Source organism: Heterodontus francisci, unplaced genomic scaffold, assembly GCF_036365525.1.
Source record: "Heterodontus francisci isolate sHetFra1 unplaced genomic scaffold, sHetFra1.hap1 HAP1_SCAFFOLD_255, whole genome shotgun sequence".
NCBI classification, from domain to species: domain Eukaryota; kingdom Metazoa; phylum Chordata; class Chondrichthyes; order Heterodontiformes; family Heterodontidae; genus Heterodontus; species Heterodontus francisci.
The window spans coordinates 1,295,349-1,315,238 of NW_027142012.1; the positions used below are offsets into that span (position 1 = coordinate 1,295,349).

Consider the following 19,890-nt stretch of genomic DNA (forward strand, 5'->3'; position numbering starts at 1 on the left):
ACACTTAAACAGCCGAGACCCAGTAAAACAGAACTCCAAGTAATAGTTTAAATAAGGCACTGAACTGACAGAGCGGTAAAGGCCTGCTCAGGTCAGGAAAAAAAACCCGACCCGAACCCAACAGAACCACATTGGACCCGAGCCCGACCCGGCCCGAGTATCTCCATTTATTCCCACGCCCAAACTAACCCGAGCCTTACCCGACCACCAGAATGTTCACTTTACCTACCTCCCTATTCCGAATCTGCAGGAAGCTGCAGCATGAGCGCAATGACATCATCGAGATGCTCCCTTGCTCACTGAGCAGACTCAGAGTTTCCCTCCTTGATGACCCGGACTCCCAGCTTAGGTTAGCTTTTCAACTTTTGACACTTATTAAACTCAACTTCCCAGCAGAGTTAAATGTAATACTCGAACCTGGCCCGACCTGACCCGAGCCCAAAAGCCAGACCCGGAAGAGCGATCCGACACGACCCGAACCCGACACAGGTCGTCGGGTCCCGTCGGGTTCAGGTCGGGTGGCAGGCCTTTGCAGAGCGGAGGTCAGATGAGGATTGAATTAATTTCAATCACTGAGTCTAAACAAGAAGTAAATCTGCCAGGGATGGAAGACTTTCCTTTCCCTGCGAGCTTGTGGCGCAACGGTAGCGCGTCTGACTCCTGATCAGAAGGTTGTGTGTTCAAATCACAGCAGGCTCAGTTATGTTTTACAGCAGCTCAAGTTCCTGGATTTTATTTCAGAAGAGAGTTCTTTCTCTTGGAATGTTCGTGCATGGTAGAATTTCAAGATCAACTTTAATAGATTAAAGTCCTGATTTCTGGTTCCGTTCCATTTCCATGCTCAGTTCTTATTTCACACTGTTTTATATCAGAACAATGTTTCAGGGATGTGATGTGTCCATTGTTTGTCCAATCGCTGTGTCACCCAGTGTGAGAAATAAAACACAAACCGCACAGCATGCGGCTCAAACCCATACCTCGCTCTGTCTATAGGCCGCTTAGTTCAGTTGGTCAGGAGGCAGTGTTGATAACAACAAGGCTGTGGATTTGATCCCCATGTGCGCTGTCACATGGTCAGTCATTAATTTGACACATTTTTGTAACACTTAAAATCCAGCTTTCAGATGCAAACAAGTTTACATAAAATGTCAAATGGAATTTATTTTGAATAACATCCATTGCATCTTTGTCACTGGTCTGGAGTAACACAGAATTCTTTCCAATTATCTTCCATTTGCTGATAAACATTGAACTCGTGGCCTGTTCTCGTTAATGGTCACGAGCAGCAAAAACAGACAGAGCGAGTCTGACCGCCCAGAGATGTGGAAAAGGCTTCAGTATGGGACATATGCAGTAAATCAAATGTTCACCCGGCCCCGAAAGATTCAAAAACTGGGGAAAAGGACACAAGGAGATAGAGAATAAGCTAAAGCTGACAATGTAAATATTTCCCATCCTTGATATCTCTCTATTCCAATCCAACCTTCAGAGTTCGGTAAATAATTTCAGTGTAAATTGTGCAGCTCAGGAGTCAAAACCAAAGGGCGATGCAGAATAAAGGAGAACTGCCAAAACCCCAGATTGAACCAGGGATCTTCAGTCTAACACACTCCCAACTGAGCTATTTCAGTCTCACAAGCTTGGGATGAAAAGTGGCAAGTAACATTCGCACCACACAAGTGCCAGGCAATGACCATCTCCAACAAGAGAGAATCTAACTATCTCCCCTTGACATTCAATAGCATTACAATCACTGAATCCCTCACCATCAACATCATGGAGGTTACCATGGGTAGCCATACAAATAATGTGACTACAAGAGCAGGTCAGAGACTTGGAATCCTGAGGTGAGTAATTACAGTGCAGCTGTTGGCTCCACCCCAGGGGCTGTATTTGTTCTGTAAACCATGAAGCAGCTTCCTCTCAAATCCCAGGTTTATCCATAAATCCTCTTACAAAAGCCCCAAAGTGTGATATATTCCTCTCACTCATCCATGACTCCTGTCTCCCCAAAGCCTGTCCACCATCTGCAATTCACAAGTCAAGAGTGTGATGGAATACTCTCCACTTGCCTGGATGGGTGCAATTCCAACTCAAGAATTTCAACACCGTCCAGGACAAAGCAGCCCACTTGATTGGCACCCCATCTGCAAACATTCACTCACTCCACCATCGGCACACATTGGCAGCAGTGTGTACCGTCTACAAGATGCACTGCAGCAATGCACCAAGACTCCTTAGACAGCACCTTCCAAACCCAGCGATGTTTACCACCGAGAAGGGCAAGGGCAGCAAATGCAGGGGATACCACCACCTGCAAGCTCCCCTCCAAGCCACACATCATCCTGACTTGGAACTATATCGCCGTTCCTTCACTGTCGCTGGGTCAAAATCCTGGAACTCCCTTCCTCACAGCACTGTGGGTGTACCTACCCCACATGGACTGCAGCGGTTCAAGAAAGCAGCTCACCACCACCTTCTCATGGGCAGTACATGCTGGCCTAGCCAGCGATGCCCACATCGCATGAATGAATGAATAAAAAAGTGAAGTATCCCTTGTGTCATTGTTTAGGTAGAAAATATAACCCTGGTGGAATTGTCCCTCCCAATCACACCTCACTTCATGGAACATAGAAAATCGAGAAAATTTATGGCACAGAATGAGACCATTTAGCAATCGTGTCTGTGCCAGCTGAAAAAGAGCGATCCAGCCCAATCCCACTTTCCAGGTCTTGGGAATGGGATCTGAACAGATCTCAGAGCTCACATTACGTGAATGTTCTGTTGAAGTATTGGTGAGCTGATATACCAGGGGAGATTCACACTGTTAGACACCGTGTGAAATACATTCAAGTACTTATAAAACATTACAACATGTGAGTAATATTCCCCATTGATTTCTCAGCACTGATGGATTGTGAAGTGGGAGACAGCCAGAAGTCCCAGTGATCCACACTGACCCTGAGCCGAGAATGAAATGAGAAAAAGTTCAATCTTCAGCAGTGAGATGCTGCAGAGAGGTAAGAGTCCTTGAATCAAGGAGGGACTTACTCATACTGCTGTTGAATCTCATTTCAAACACTCATTGAACACTCTGCCGAGGAATTCAGAGCTGGATAACGCCTGTAAAATCAGCCTAAAAAGGAAATAGAAAACACCCACCGTGGGCTCAAACTCAAAAACTTGAGATTCAGAGTTTCATGCTTTCATCGACTGAGCTCACCAGGGCTGAGACAGTGTCCCCGTCCAGTCTGTTATTGGACGGTGCAGCTGTTGGCTCCACCCCAGGGGCTGAATTTGTTCTGTAAACCATGAACCAGCTTCCTCTCAAATCCCAGGTCCATCAATAAATCCTCTTACAAAAGCCCCAAAGTGTGATATATTCCTCTTACTCATCCAGAATAAAAGTTACATCTTTTGCTCTTTTTACCTTCCAAACATTGACTTCTATTTTACTCAGCATTTATTTCTCTCTCCTTTTTATGTTGTGCATTTCCTAATAAACATTTCATTTCAATTATGTATGAGGGATGAAATGAACAGAAGAGATTTTCTGCAATGGTACCGGAGTGTGGGACAGAGCGAGTGGTTCGGATCTGGAATACACTGCCTGAGAGTGTGCTGGAGGCAGATTCAATCGTGGCTTTCAAAAGGGAACCGGATAAACACCTGAATAGAGAAAATTTGCAGGGTTGCAATGAAAGGGCAGAGGAGTGGAATTAGCTGATCTGCTCTTGCAAAGAGCTGTCATGGACATGATGGACTGAATGGTCTCCTTCTGTACTGTAACCATTTGATTCCTTGATTCCAACTCTGTCAAAGTTGTTCTGAACTTGCTCTGCTCCAAGGAGCACAACCCCAGCTTTTCCAGTGTCTGCACATAACTGAAGTTATGAGGAACCATGGGGAACCCACTGTAAACCTTCCTCCAGACAGAAATACAACTGTTCACCACCACACTGTGACCCAGCTGTTCACATGATTTGGATGTGGGGACCAAATGTAGTATTTCCAAGTTTGCAGATGACACAAAACTAGGTGGGAATGTGTGTTGTGAGGAAGATGCAAAGCGGCTTCAGGGGAATTTGGATAGACTTAGTGAGTGGACAAGAAAGTGGCACATGAAATATAATGTGTAAAAATGTGAGGTTATCCACTTTGGTAGGAGAAACAGATGTGCAGATTATTTGTTAAATGGTAAGAGTGTGAATGTACAAAGGGGCCTGGGTGTCCTTGTCAATAAGTGACTGAAAGCTAACATGCAGGTGCAGCAAGCAATTAGGAAGGCTAATGATATGTTAGCCTCCATCACAAGAGGATTTGAGTACAGGAGTAGTGAAGTCTTGCTTCAATTGTATATAACCTTGGTTGGTCTGCAGTTTGGAATACTGTGTGAAGTTTTGTTCCCCTTACCTTAGGAAGGATATCATTGCCATCGAGGGAATGCAACGAAGGTTCACCAGACTTGTTCCCGGGATGGCGGGACTGTCAAATGAAGAGAGATTGGGGAAACTGGGCCTGTATTCTCTCGAGTTTTGAAGAATGAGAGGTGATCTCATTGAAACTTACAAAATATTGAAAGGGATAGACAGGTAGATGAAGCTCAGATGTTTCCCCCGGTTGAGGAGTCTAGAAAGAGGGGACACAATTTCAACGTCAGGGGAAAACCACTTTGGACAGCGATGAGGAGAAATTTCTTTACTCAGAGGGTTGTGAATCTTTGGAATTCTCTACCCCAGAGAGCTGTGGAAGCTCAGTCATTGAGTATGTTGAAAGCAGAGATTGACAGATTTCTAAATACAAATGACATAGGGCATATGGAGATAGTGTGGGAAAAAGACATTGAAGTGGATTATCAGTCATCATCATATTGAATGGCAGGGTGGGCTCGACGGGCTGAATGGCCTACTCCTGCTCCTATGTTCCTATCAGTCTGCAAACTTCATATGCATGCTGTCATTGTCCCTTTTATTCCATGGGCTTCAGTTTTACTGGCAGTCTAGTATGTGACATCATCAAGAAGGTTTTCAATAAGTTAAATAAGGAGAAATTGTTTCCAGTGGCAAAAGGGTCAGTAACCAGAGGATGTATTTTTCAGGTGATTGAGAAAAGAACCAGAGGCGAAATGAGGAATGATTTTTGACACAGTGATGTGTTGTGATCTGGAATGCACTGTCTGATCAGGACTTGAAAGCAGATTCAGTAGTAACTTTGAAAAGCAATTGGGATAAATACTGGAAGGAAAAATGTACAGATTACAGGAGATAGCACTGACACAATGGATCAAATGGCCTCCTTCTTTGGGTATCATTCTTTGGTTTTATGAACATAATGTTGATACAATTCGCTGAGTTGGAAGGGAAGTGAACCCAGATTCCGGGTATTCTAAATACCAGACCCAAACCAAATGAACAAGCCCGTTGTTTAATCTCTGTTTTTCACACCAGCTTCTCCTCGCTCTTTCTGTGTTTCCTGCCTGGTCTGTTCCTCTGACCTTCATTCCTGACACTCTATTGAGAATGGCCAACTCACTGCGCCTCTCACTCACACCGTCACTCCACCCCTTCACCCACTTCCAAACCTCTCTGTTCAACAGTACCTCACATCTGCTCCTCTGCTCCATTAATATAACAGGAAAACATTTTCAAACAGACATTTCCAGACAGTGGACGTTCCAGTAAGACAAGGAAAAGATCAGATTCATTCACTTTAAACACAGAGAGTGCAGCTCTCCCTGTTCAGTCGAAGGAGCAGATGTAGTTTCTCTCCCATTAGTCTTAGAGACATGGGCCAGAATTTTAAGGGACCGTTGGAGACGGGAATGGAGGCCGGGGAGGGGGAGGGGGGGGTGTATAAAATAGGGATGGAAGACGTTGGACCGGATTTTTCTGTCGGCGGCTGACGTGGAGGGCAGACTTCGCACATCCACACGGCAAGAAGGCATTTAAAGTATTTATGAGTCCAATTGTCAGCAATTTTATTCACTGGGTCCAATTGAACTAATAGTGCACGGGAACCACGGGGCTTCAGAGCCTCGCCTGGTTGAAGGAGGCAACTGGGAGGTGGGAGCTGAGTGTTGGCTTCACTGGGAAGCTATCGGGTGAGGCAGCGTCACTTGGCAGCAATGGTGGAGGGGGACAGGGCATCGGGAAACACTGTCAGGAGTGGGGGCCAACGTGCCAGCTCTGCAGGGTTAGCCACACCAGGGTGTCATTGTGGCAGTGCCACTTCATTGAGGGTGACAAGTGAGGTAAATGTGGCTGGGTGTTGTTTACTGTGAAGGCCTTGCACTCAGGGAAGGGCAACCTGTCATGGGACTCATTCGAGGCTCTCATTGGATTCGAGGCTCCCATTGAGGAGGAGGAGGAGGAGGAGTAGAAGGAATGGACGGAGGCGCAGGCACCAGCAGGGGCACCACAGCAGCTTGGGGGCCCACAGGAAGGCCAGCCTCGAACAGGAGGCTGGAGAAGGAGGCAGAGGAACACGTCAGCCGAGTTTCAACTACCTGCAGATGTCCGAGTGACAGTGTCTCCGCAGACTGCGCCTCTCCACGGAGGTCGTCACTGATCTCTCTGCCATGATGTAGCTGTGCCCCATGCGACTTGGTGGGCACCTGATGCCAGTGTCACTGAAGGTCACCGTGCCACTGAACTTCTTCACCACCAGATCATTGCGGGGAACAACTGGAGATATGTGTGGAATCTCACAGTCTGTTGTGAATCAGTGCATCAAGGAGGTCACCAATGTCCTGTTCAGGAGGGCCGGTGACAATCTGCACATTAATCCAAACAGTCAAGCTGAGAGAGCTATCGGATTCGGGGCCATCGCTGGATTCCACCAGGTGGAGGGTTTCATTGACTGCAGCCATGTGACCATCAAGGCTCCTGCAGACCAGCCAGCAGCCTTCAACAGGAAGGGCTTCCACTTGCTTAGTGTGCAATTGGTCTGCGACCACTGCAAATGGATCCCATAGGTGTGTGCACAAATCCTGGGAAGCAGCCACAACGCCTGAATGCCAACGCACTCCCAGGTGCCAGAACCTTTCCGCGGCCCCATCCGCTTTCAGAGATGGATCCTTGGAGACAAGGGCTACCCACTGAGGACATGATTACTGACGTCTGTGAGGAACCCACGCACGGATGCAGAGGAGAGGTACAACACCTGCTGTGGGTCAACCCGAGCGACCATCAAGGAGGCCATTGGTCTCCTGAAGATGAGATTCAGGTGCCTAGATCGATCCAGTGGAGCCCTTAAGTATGTCCCGGCGAGGGGCTCGCATATCGTGGTGGTTTGCTGTGCACAGCACAATCTGGCATTACAGAGGGGTGAGGTGTTGACTGGTGAGGATATTGTGGAGTGTGATGTCTCCTCTGATGATGAGGATGTGGAGGAGGATGCTGCCCAAGCAGTGCCAGATGAAGAACCTCAGGCACAGCAGGAAAAGGGCCATGAGAAACACACAAGGGAGACATGAGACACCCTTATACATTCAAGTTTCCTTTGAGCCTTACCACCTTCTGGAACCACAGCAATAAAGTCTTAGCTTGAAGCAGCCCTGTTGTCGCCTCCTTCCTTCTGCACTGCAGCGTCCAGGTACACATCGCACAGTGACAAGGCCGAAGCTTTGTGAACTCAGGGCTTGGTCAGTCACTTCCAGCCCCTTGGGAGGAAGGGTTTAAATGAAGTCCCAAAAGGCATCAACAATAGGAAGGAGACATAGTGAGAGGACATCATTTCTTTCTTCCGTGTGACAGCAAACACAACCCTATTCATCTGGAATGTACATTCACCCGTGAACCCAAGTGAATCTAGGTGCTCTTCTTAAATCTTTTCCGGGTGCTCCGACGTGGTGCTTCCCCTGCTCTGGCAGCTGAGATGGAGACAGGCTGCTGACCTTGCTGCCCCATGGCTTGGGATGACATTGGTGGTGGTCCTCTTGCTGCCTGAGGCCTGGAGGGACCCGGCACACTGAGGGCCTCCTGCACAGGTACAGGGACCCCACTCTGTCATCGAGGGTGATGGAGGCAGGCACTGGCATCACTGGTGTCACTGGCAGAGGGGCTTTAGAGCTACTGTCCACACCAGGAGCACCCAGAGAGGAGACCCCAGATGTAGCAGCCAGCTGCTCCTCCCCAGTTGTAAGACACACTTGTACCTCCCTGCTGACCTGAGAGGGACGTGGACCTGGTGGAGAGTTCAGGTGCCTCGTCCCCCCTCTCGCCTTGTCACCACTGGATGGAGCTCATGGACAAAGTGATGGAGTGCAAGTCTGCGCACATCTCCGGCAGCCACTGATTGGTCGGCTGGATCTGGCTCTCCATCAGAGTCACCAATCTCTCAAGGAAGGAAGCCAGACACACCCCCATAGGAGACAGTACAGCATGCAAGGCCTGGATGGACTCCTCCATCATCCGAGCTTGGTTACACATAACCTCCGGCAACTCTGCCAGATGTTGCCTGACCTCTTGCTACAGCTGCAGCATTTCCCATGTTGCCGGTGACACCAGAGGCACGTCATCAGCCTGGGACTCAGCATGGGCCTGGCTCCCACAGACTCCCAACTGCCAGTGGCCTCGGCTGTCACAGCCTCCGTCAGCTGCCCGGGCCTGTCTGTGACGTGCTCACCAGCTTGTGTGCCCAAATCTAACAGCGAGTGGATACCCACCGAGTGAGGGTTTCTGTGCTGGTGGAGGGTGCAGGGGAATGATGTGACGGTGCACCCTCTGATGCTCCCACCTCCTCCTCAGGTGTCCGGCTGTCCCCCAGTCTCTCCAGCTCTTCACGCTTGTCGTTCATCCCAGCCTGTATGAGCAAACAGGGACATTGAAGTGTTAGGGTCTGCCCATCATGACATTCCAACCACCTCTACTGTGCAGCTCCATTGATGCAGTGGTAAACAGATGTGCAGTGTGGTTCCTTTGCAGCGGATGCTCCCTTGTGCCCCAGGAGATGTTCAGTCACTCTCTTGGGTAGGTGTCCCTGTCTCTCCATCAGCTATGGAGCAGCTGCCTTGCTGCCCGGCCTGTTCCATGGCCTCCTCCTCCATTGGGATGAGGACGCGGAGATAAGGCACTCCACCGCCAGTCTTGACACGCTCTTTCCGATTGTGGGCTGTCTTCTCCTGCAGCCACTATGATGAACAAAGTTAGTCTCCCAGCGGGGACAAGCCCAACATCTCTGATGGTGATAGTCCAGCAGTCCATGATGGGGACACACGTATTCCTCTTGCATGTGGCCCCCTCTCGAGGGACTGTGTGAGTTTATACAATGACTGACGTGCAACCCCCACCGAGATGCAGCCAAGCCTCAGGCGGCATGTCCCGCTGCCCTTCCCCAATGCACATGACTGGGTGGTCACTCCCTTTCCACCAAACACTCCCTCTCACTCTGCCACACGCAATGTCCAAAGTGTCCAAAGTGTTTGGAGTTCTCACCTGAGCAGCCTGGATCAGGTCATTGACCCGCTTCCTGCACTGGATCCATGTCCTGCGGGTGAACCCACAGCTGCTGACTTCACCTACTATCTCCAGCCATCTTTACTTGGTCAGGTGGGCAGGTCTTCACCTCACATCCCTGGGAAAGAGGATCTTCCACCTTTCTCTTGCCACCTGGAGGCGAACCTGCAGGAAGGCATCGCTAAACTGTGGGACCATGGTCACTGCAGGCTCGAATTCAGCTCCTTACCTATCAGGCTGCAGATGCAGCAGAACGGATCCTGGGGCATCAGAGGCAGCAGAACGGATCCTGGGGCAGCAGAATGGGTCCTGGGGCAGCAGAACGGATCCTGGGGCAGCAGAGGCAGCAGAACGGATCCTGGGGCAGCAGAGGCAGCAGAACGGATCCTGGGGCAGCAGAATGGGTCCTGGGACAGCAGAACGGATCCTGGGGCAGCAGAGGCAGCAGAACGGATCCTGGGGCAGAAGAATGTGCCCTGGGACAGCAGAACGCGTCCTGGGGCAGGAGAGGCAGCAGAACGGGTCCTGGGGCAGCAGAACGGGTCCTGGGGCAGCAGAGGCAGCAGAACGGGTCCTGGGACCGCAGAGGGCTCTCAGGAAGACACTCCTTTAAACCAGGCAGCAGTGAATGCAGGCCTGGCAGCCCTTTTAATATGGTGCCAGCACCTGCCGTTGTGTCAGATGCCGGTGCCATCGGTGCCTCGTTCCCTACCTCTGGTCCTTGTTTACATGGGCCCCACGCCTCCCCTTCATTAATTGGTCGGCTGCTCCTTGATCGGGGTCGGCCGGCCACATTTTACTTGTGTGGTGATGACACCCGCTTCCGGTGTCTCTGCCGAGAGCCGCAGCGTTAGTTTAAACTTCAGCCCATGGGGTCAAGAGTGGAAAATCTCCCCTCTGATTCTCTCTACTTAAACTGATGTAGACACCAAATTAGAACTGATGAAACCAGGGATTGTATCCTGGTTCTTCAATCTAGTGTTCTCCCAACTGAGCTATTCCATCCTCACTGTGAACTCATCTTCATTGGAGACAAATATAACTCCAGGTGGAATTTTCCCACCCGTTCATTCCTCACTTCAGGGGAATGGGACCCGACCAGATCGCGGAACTCAGATTATGTTAATGTTCTGCTCTTGATATCTTCATATTATCTTGCGTTTGAGCCACTTTTAATCAGGTTCACGGACAAATTCTTCCATCATCCCTTCTCCCACATTCTCTCTCTCATTCATTCATTCTTTATTCCTCACAGTCCAGAAAGAGTTAGGAATCAGAGCTCACTCCCAAACCCTCTGCACACAGACCTCTGTCTGTTACCCTGTTTGATCCAAGAGACCAGTCAATAATTTACACTCTTTAGAAACACAGAAAGCTGCCTCAGAGTGTTGGACAGAGTTAAATACACTGAAGTCTTCTGAAAAAAGTTCATCTTACGGGTTGTTACTGAGCCCACAGAGCAGGACGGGCCCAGGCTCCAGCCCCAGCCCCAGCCTGTGCTGTGTTAGCTGATTCCACCTGGTGTGATACTGAGCCACATGGAGCAGGAAAGTGCCTGGTTGTATTCATGGCCTGTGTTGAGTTAACTGATCCCACTCAGTGTGGTAGGAGCCACACAGAACAGAATGGGCCCAGGCTCCTTCCTCAGCCTGAGGAATGATAGTTCTTCTCACACGTTGTTGTACAGAGCCCCACACAGAACAGGAAAATCTCAGGCTCCATCCCCGGCCTGTGGTATTTTACTTCATCGCACCTGGTATGGTATGGAGTCCCCAGAGCAGGAAAGATCCAGCTTCCATCTCCGGCCTGTGCTGAATTAGCTGATCTGACCTGGTTGGCACTGAACCGCAATCAGGGAAGGATGGGCCGAGGCTCCATGGCCTGTGGTGTGTTAGTTATTCTCATTTGGTGAGGTACTGAGCACCGTATAGAGCAGGAAGGGCCTGTGCTCAGTGAGCTGATCTCACCTTGTGTTGTCCTGAGACCCACTCACAAAGCAGGACGGGCCTAGGCCTCATCCCCGGCCTGTGTTCAATTAGCAGATCTCAGCCAAAAGATTTTGATAAGGTTCCACACAAGAGGCTTCTCTATCGGATTAAAGTCCCTGGTATCAGTGGTAATATATTGATCTGGATTGGGAACTGCCTGGCAGGACGTAGGCAGAAAGTAGTTCCAGATGGATCTGGATCTGTTTGGAGACCAGTTACCAGTGGTATCTCGCAGGGATCGGTGTTGGGACTGTTGCTCTTTACTATTTTTATTAATGATCTGGATGTAGGTGTAGGGGGCACCATCTGTAAATTTACAGATGATTTGAAGATCTGTGCGAGTGTTCAGACTGTAGACGATACTCGACTGTTTCAGGCTGATCTTAATGTGTTGGGAGATTGGGTTCATGACTGGTAAATGATGTTTAATTTGGGTAAGTGCAGTGTTATTCATGTGGACAGGGCGAATGCTCAACATTCATACACCCTTCAGGGAAAAACATTAAAGTAGGTGGAAAAAAGAAAATAATTTTGAGCAGAGATCTGGATGTTCTAGTGCACAGATCTCTAAAGGTACAGCAGTAATGCTGTGAAGTGATAGTTGGAGCAAATAGGGGGTTGGGCTGCATTCAGAGGACAATTGAGTATAAAATGAGGCATATTCTTTCATGGGATGTGAGCTACACTGGCAAGGCCAGAATTTGTTACCCATCCCTAATTGTCCTTGACAAGGTGGTGGTGAGCTGCCTTCTTGAATTGCTGCACTCCATGTGGTGTAGGTACACCCACAGTGCTGTTAGGAAGGGAGATCCAGGATTTTGACCCAGCATCAGTGAAGGAACAGCGATATATTTGCAGATCAGATGGTGTGTGACTTGGAGGGGAGCTTGCACATGGTGGTGTTTCCATGCATCTGCAGCCCTTGTCCTTCAAGGTGGTGGAGGTCTTCGGTTTGGAAGGTGCTGTCTGCGGAGCCTTGGTGAGTTGCAGCAGTGCATCTGGTAGATGGTACACACGATTGCCACTGTGCGTCAGTGGTGAAGGGAGTGAATGTTCAAGGTGGTGAATGGGGTGACAAGCAAGACGGCTGCTTTGTCCTGAACAGTGTCGAGTTTCTACTGTATTCTTGGTGCTGCATTTATCCTGGTTTGTGCCTTGTAGATGGTTAACAAGTTTTGGAGAGTCAAAAATCACAATATTATTACAGTGCAGAAGGAGGCCATTCGGTCCATTGTGTCAGCATAGAATCATAGAACATAGAAAGTTTACAGCACAGGCAGGCCAAAAAACGAGCCACCCAGCTGAATCCCATTGTCCAGCATTTGGACCGTAGCCCTGCAGGTTCAGGTACTTGAGGTGCACATCCAGACTCCTTTTAAATGAGTTGAGGGTTTCTGCCTCAGCTACCCTTGCAGGCAGTGAGTTCCAGACTCCCACAGCCCTTTGGGTGAAAAAAACCTTTCCTCATCTCCCCTCTAATTGTTCAACACATCACTTTAAATCTATGCCCCCTAGTCACTGACCTCCCTACTAAGGTAAATAGACCCTTCCCATCCATTCTAACCAGACCCCTCACAATTTTGTACATTTCAATCAAATCTCCCCTCAGCCTCTTCTATTCCAAGGAGAACAACCCCAGTCTATCCAATCTTTCCTCATAGCTGCATTTTTCCAGTCCTGGCAACATCCTCGTAAATCTCCTCTGTAACCTCTCCAGTGCAATTACATCCTTTCTGGAATGAGGTGACCAGAACTGCACACAGAACTCAAGTTGTGGCCTAACTAATGATTTATACAGTTCCAGCATAACCTCCCTGCTCTTATATTCCATACATCGGCTAATAAAGAAAAGGGTTCCATAAGCCTTCTGATCCAACTTATCAACCTGTCCTGCTACTTTCAGGGATCTGTGGACATTCACTTCAATGTCCCTCACTTCATCGACACCTCTCAGCATTCACCCATTAATTGTGTATTCCTTTGCTGTGTTTGACCTCACCAAAGGCATCACCTCACACTTCTCCAAGTTGAATTCCATTTGCCACTTTTCTGCCCACCTGACCAGTCCATTTCTCCAGCTCTCCTAATGAGCAGTTGACCTAGTGCCTTGAGCTGAGTTACTCATCACAGAATTCCCACTATCTGATTTACCCTTGTCGCCAGAGTATGTATATGAATGGTCCAGTTGTCAATGGTAACCCCCAGGATGTTGATGGTGGGGGGATTCAGCGATGGTAATGCTGTTGATCGTCAAAGGGAGATGGTTACATTCTCTCTTGTTGGAGATGGTCATTGCCTGGTACTTATGTGGTGTGAATGTTACTTGCCACTTAGCAGCCCAAGTCTGAATGTTGTCCAGGTCTTGCTGCTTCTGGACACGGACTCCTTCGGTATCTGAGATGTCCCGAATTTGTCCTTTTATGAAACCTTGGTCAGGACTCACTTGGAATATTGCATCCAGTCTTGGTCTCCTCACATGATGGGTGATATTGAGGCTTTGGAAAGGGTACAGAGGAGAGACATTCGACGAATTCCCTGTATAAGACATCTTGGTTATCAAGTTAGACTAAAAGAGTTGGGACCCTACACCTTAGAGAAACCTAGACTGAGGGGTGATCCGATTGAGGTTCATAAATAATGAAGGGTCCAATTTAGCATGGGAGAGGAGTCAGAACTTTCTCTTGTGAAAGGCCAGATGGCACCCGGATCACATTAAATTTCATTTTCAGTGGTGGGTCAATGTGCCAGGATGGCCGAGTGGTTAAGGCGTTGTATTTATGATCCAATAGACATGTGCCTGCGGGGGTTCAAACCCCCCACTACTGGTATCTGTGCTTACAAAAGGTTGCTTATTTTTTCCCTTACTTTTGCCTTGCACCATCATCTCTTCTGTCATTTGATCACTCTTGCCTTCCAACTGATCACAGCTTCCTCTGATTTGATCTGCCCCAGCACCGTTCACTGGCTCTGCGCTTGCTTATAAACTGGTAAATCTTTAACTGAATCTCCTCTGGACCCTGACAATGACCTTCTCATCCTTCCTGGATTGTGGTTTCTCACAGGATCCGCTGCCTCTCCGACTCCCCTCCAGGTAACTGAAGGCCCTGAGCCTTGGTCTCGCTTTATACGCCAGCTGGTAGTTGATTCTTTGCAGGTCTGCCACCGCTCAGGAGAAGCTCAAGACCCAGATCAAGCAAAGTATCAAGAGGAATGTGAGCAAAGGCTCCCTGGTGCAGAGCAAGGGACAGGGAGCCTCCGGCTCCTTCAAAATCAGCAAGAAGGAAAACCCAGGGAAAAGTGGGAAAGAAGGTGAAGAAACCAGTAGACAATAAATCTTCAGTGAAGAAACCAGCAGACAAGAAATCTTTAGTGAAGAAACCAGCAGACAAGAAAGTGACAACAAAGAAAGTCACAGCCAAGAGAACGAGCAGCAAGGCGGCGGCAACGCCAAATAAAGCGGTGAAGAAAGCAACGCTTCAGAAAAAGTCTCCTGCGAAGAAGGTCAAAAAAGGCAAGAGTGCGGCGGGCGGAAAGGCGCTGAAGAAAGTGCAGACATGGAAGAGCAAGGTCAAGCCGAAAGCAGCGAAGGCTCAGAAAGCAGGGTCTGGAAAGAAGTGAAAGAGCGCGGGAAACTTGTAATCATCTGAACACAAAGGCTCTTCTCAGAGACACCCACATCTCTCAGGAAAGAGCTGATCCCCTGATCAAATGATCCCTGTTCCGGCCCCGCCTGCAGATTCCACATGGAAATGATTTGGAGTAAATCCAGGATCCCTGGTGACTCGCTGACATCCCCTCCACCCAGCCCTTTCCCCACTCTCTGTAATAAAACAGAGGGATATCCGGCCCTCACTCTAACTGGGGATGTGTTCGGTGCAGTCTCAGTTCACAAATTCAGGGGGAGAGTTTGTAAGACAGTAACACTGGTGGAGAAAACCCACCTCAAAACTCAAACCCCAACACATGAGTTTCTCCAATGTAGCTGGAGTCGGGTGACAACAGGAGCTGGGATAGGCTGTGATTGGGAATGTTAGGAATGGATTTGTTCATGGAGAAATGTACCTGGAATCTCAGAATATTCTCGTTCCTTATTTCCCCAGATGACACATTCTGCAGTGAGAGTGAAAAGTCTCTTCACTGCTTCACATTTACTCATTGTTTGGTTCTGGATGAATAATGAGTCAGAGAGTAATGACAGGATCTGAAACTTCTTTTTTTTATTTTCCAAAATATACTTTATTCATAAAAATCTGTAAATATTACATTGCCAAACAGTTTCCAAACAGCACCAAAAAAGACAAACATTGCAAGGGAGATCAGTTTCCTTCAATACTGTCATGAGTTTCTTCCCAACCCTTCCGTTTCACAATTGTCATGTCAATTACAGTTTTACATTTACAGCAACTGAGAATATTAACGATACAGTTCGAGGAGTTTCCCATGGGTCCAGCCCCTCAGTCCAGCTTGGTGGGGGAACCTTACACTGTGGTCTTTCCCCATTGAGCCTTTGCTGCGGCTGCCCCAAGCTTTAGTGCTTCCCTCAGCACGTAGTCCTGGACCTTGGAATGTGCCAGTCTGCAACATTCGGTGGTGGACAACTCTTTGCGCTGGAAGACCAGCAAGTTTCGGGCAGACCAAAGGGCGTCTTTCACCGAATTGATAGTCCTCCAGCAGCAGTTGATGTCTGTCTCGGTGTGCGTCCCTGGGAACAGCCCGCAGAGCACAGACTCCTGTGTTCCAGAGCTGCTTGGGATGAACCTTGACAAAAACCACTGCATCTCTTTCCGCACCTGCTTTGCAATGGCACATTCCAGGAGGAGGTGGGCGACCGTCTCTTCCCCACCAAAGCCAACGCGGGGGCACTGGGCGGATGGGGCGAGACTTCTTGTGTGCATGAAGGATCTGACGGGGAGGGCCCTTCTCACCACCAGCCGAGCTACGTCTTGGTGCTTGTTTGAAAGTTCTGGTGATGAGGCATTCCGCCAAATGACTTTGACGGTCTGCTCGGGAAACCATCTGACAGGATCCACCGTTTCCTTTCCCGCAGGGCCTTGAGGACATTCCGTGCAGACCACTGCCTGATGGACCAGTGGTCAAAGGTGTTTTCCCGCAGAAACTACTCCACGAAGGATCGGTGGGACGGCACCGCCCAACTGCATGGATCGTTCCGCGGCAATGTGACCAGGCCCATCCTTCGCAACACCGGGGACAGATAGAACCTCAGCACGTAGTGACACTTGGAGTTTGCGTACTGGGGATCTACACACAGCTTGATGCAGCCGCACACGAAGGTGGTCATCAGGATGAGGGCCACGTTGGGTACATTTTTCCCGCCCTTGTCCAGAGATTTGAACATCGTGTCCCTCCGGACCCGGTCCATTTTAGATCCCCAGACGAAGCGGAAAATGGCTTGGGTGACTGCCACGGCGCAGGAGTGGGGTATGGGCCAGACTTGCGCCACGTAGAGCAACAACGAGAGCGCCTCGCACCTGATGACCAGGTTCTTACCCACAATGGAGAGAGATCGCTGCCCCCACATGCCCAACATTTGTCGTACCTTGGCTACTCGCTCCTCCCATGTTTTGCTGCACGCCCCGGCCCTTCCGAACCATATCCCCAGCACCTTCAGGTAATCTGACCTGACGGTGAAGGGGACAAAGGATCGGTCAGCCCAGTTGCCAAAGAACATGGCCTCGCTCTTGCCGTGGTTAACTTTGACTCCCGACGCCAGTTCGAACTGGTCGCAGATGCTCATCAGTCTGCGCACGGACAGCGGATCCGAGCAGAAGACGGCGACGTCATCCATGTACAGGGAGGTTTTGACCTGAGTGCCTCCGCTGCCTGGGATTGTCACCCCTCTTATGCTCGCATCCTTCCGAATAGACTCAGCAAAGGGTTCAATACAGCAAACAAACAAGACCGGGGAGATAGGACAGCCCTGTCTGACTCCAGATTTAATCGGGAAACTTTCAGATTCCCACCCGTTGATTGAGACTGCGCTACTGATGTTTGTGTAGAGCAGTTGGATCCAATTGCAGATTCCCTCCCCAACCCCATTTTGGAAAGCACGTCCATCATGTTGGTGTGCGATATCCTGTCAAAAGCCTTCTCCTGGTCCAGGCTGATGAGGCAGGTGTCCACCCTCCTGTCCCGTACGTAGGCGATCGTATCCCTGAGTAGCGCCAGACTATCAGAGATCTTCCTGCCGGGTACAGTACAGGTCTGAACGGGGTGAATCACCAACTCCAGAGCAGACTTGACTCGACTGGCTATGACTTTGGACAGAATCTTGTGATCAACATTAAGCAGTGAGATGGGCCGCCAATTTCTGATTTCTGCCCTCTCCCCCTTCTGCTTGTAAATGAGGGTGATGATGCCTTTTCTCATGGATTCTGACATGCTGCCAGCCAGGAGCATACTCTCGTATACTTCCAGCAGGTCCTGGCCGGCCCAGTCCCACAGGGCCGAGTACAACTCGACCGGTAAGCCGTCGCTCCTGGAAGTTTTACTCGTCTCGAAAGACTCGACGGCCTTTGTCAGCTCGTCCAGAGTTAGCGGCTTGTCCAGTCCCTCCCTCCTGCTGTCATCTGAGACATCTGTGATAGATGACAAGAAGGACTGGGAGGCTCTGCTGTCTGTGGGCTTCGCGTCAGACAGCCCAGCATAAAAGGATTTGCTGATCCTTAGTATGTCGGACTGCGAAGACGTTACCGAGCCATCTTCCTCCTTCAGGCTTCTGATAACAGAGCTCTCTGTGTGTACCTTTTGGAAGAAGTAACGCGAGCACGTCTCATCCTGCTCGATGGAGCGGACTCTGGACCGGAAGATGATCTTGGAGGCCTCCTTGGCAAAGAGCGAGGCCTGCTGGCTCTTCACCTCTTGGAGGTCCTCCTTGACCTCGACCCCCATTGACTGCAACCGGAGTAGATTTTGCATAATTTTCTGGAGTCGGGACAGTTCCCTCTGTCTCTCTCTCGCCTTCTGAACACCTTTGCGGATGAAGAACCTCTTGATGTCCTCCTTAATCGCTTCCCACCAGTGAACTGGAGACTCAAAGAGGGGTTTCACGGTCCTCCAACCTTTGTAATCCATTTTGAGTTCCTCAACGTTCTCTGGGGTCAGCAGTGTTGCATTGAGCTTCCACGTCCCTCTGCCAACCCGCTGGTCGTCCTGTAAGTGACAGTCGGCCAGTAAGAGGCAGTGGTCGGAGAAGAACACCGGCTTGACGTCGGTGGATCCGACCGTGACAGCACGGGACACAAACAGGAAGTCAATCCTGGAACGGGCAGACCCGTCCGATCTTGACCATGTGTATCTGCGCTGCGCTCTGTCTGCAGGTTTGCTGAAGACGTCGTGCAGTTTGGCATCTTTAACTGTTTCTATTAGGAATCTGGACGTAGCGTCCAGTTTGCTCTCGTCACTGCCGGATCGTCCAGCCGCATCGATGATGCAGTTGAAGTCACCGCCGAGGATGACCGGCCTGGACGTCGCCAGCAGCAGTGGGAGCTGCTGGAAGACGGTCAGCCGCTCGCTGCGTTGTACCGGGGCGTACACGTTGATCAACCGGAGCGGAACGTTGTTGTACATCACGTCTGCTTCGAGGAGGCGACCGCCCACCACCTCCTTAACTTCGGAGATGGTGAACTTACCTCCCCACAGCAGAATACCCAGGCCGGAGGAACGGCAGTCATTACCCACCGACCAGATCGATGGCCCGTGGGACCACCATCGTGACCACTGCCTGTAGGTGCTGAGGTGTGGTATTCCACACTCCTGCAGAAACAGTAGGTCAGCTTTGACCTTGGCAAGGTAATCCAAGGTTGAAACACATCGCGTAGTAGATTTAATGCTACACACATTAATGCAAGCAATTCTTACACCCATTTTTTCCTAAAAATTAGTTGTTTATCCCATACCATTTGTCCTCGCTACTTCCAGTCCTTCCTCTTCGGGATGTTCCTGCATACCCATCGTGTGCGCAAGCAGTTTCACGTTGGTTGGGCTCAGAAACCCCTCCTGATCTTTCATGCAGGGTTTGTGCCGCTCGGGTGACATCGGGGGGGGGGGGGTCTTGTAGGCAGAGAGGATTGGGTTGTCCTCCGCTGCTTCCATCTGTTCCTCCTCGAAAACATCACAGCTCCCGGTCTCCCGGAGCTCAGGTGCGCCAGACGTGTCTTTGCTCCCGGTGTCCCGGAGCTGAGATGCGTTGGCCACATCGTTACGTGTGCGGCATTGGGGTTGGGGCACGCCGGGCCCATCACAGCTTCCAGTGCCCGGGGGCTGGGATGCTTTATCATCCATCTCGGAGTTCTGCCACCTCTTTTGAAGGGGCTGTCGTTCCACCATTTCCCCGTCCAGTGAAGAGGAGTTGTTGCAGTCTGATTCAGAAGAGAGCCTCCTCTTGCCACTGGTTTGGTTGGTGGCTTTGGGATGTTTTTTCTTTGTGG

The 19,890-nt window shown here is 49.9% G+C and overlaps 1 non-coding gene across 1 annotated transcript; it reads left to right on the top strand.

The window, feature by feature from the left end:
- The first annotated feature begins 627 nt into the window (after positions 1 to 627).
- Positions 628 to 699, top strand: trnar-ccu (transfer RNA arginine (anticodon CCU)). Its single transcript has one exon. It is a non-coding gene; the product is annotated as a tRNA-Arg (tRNA).
- Positions 700 to 19,890: the final 19,191 nt, after the last annotated feature.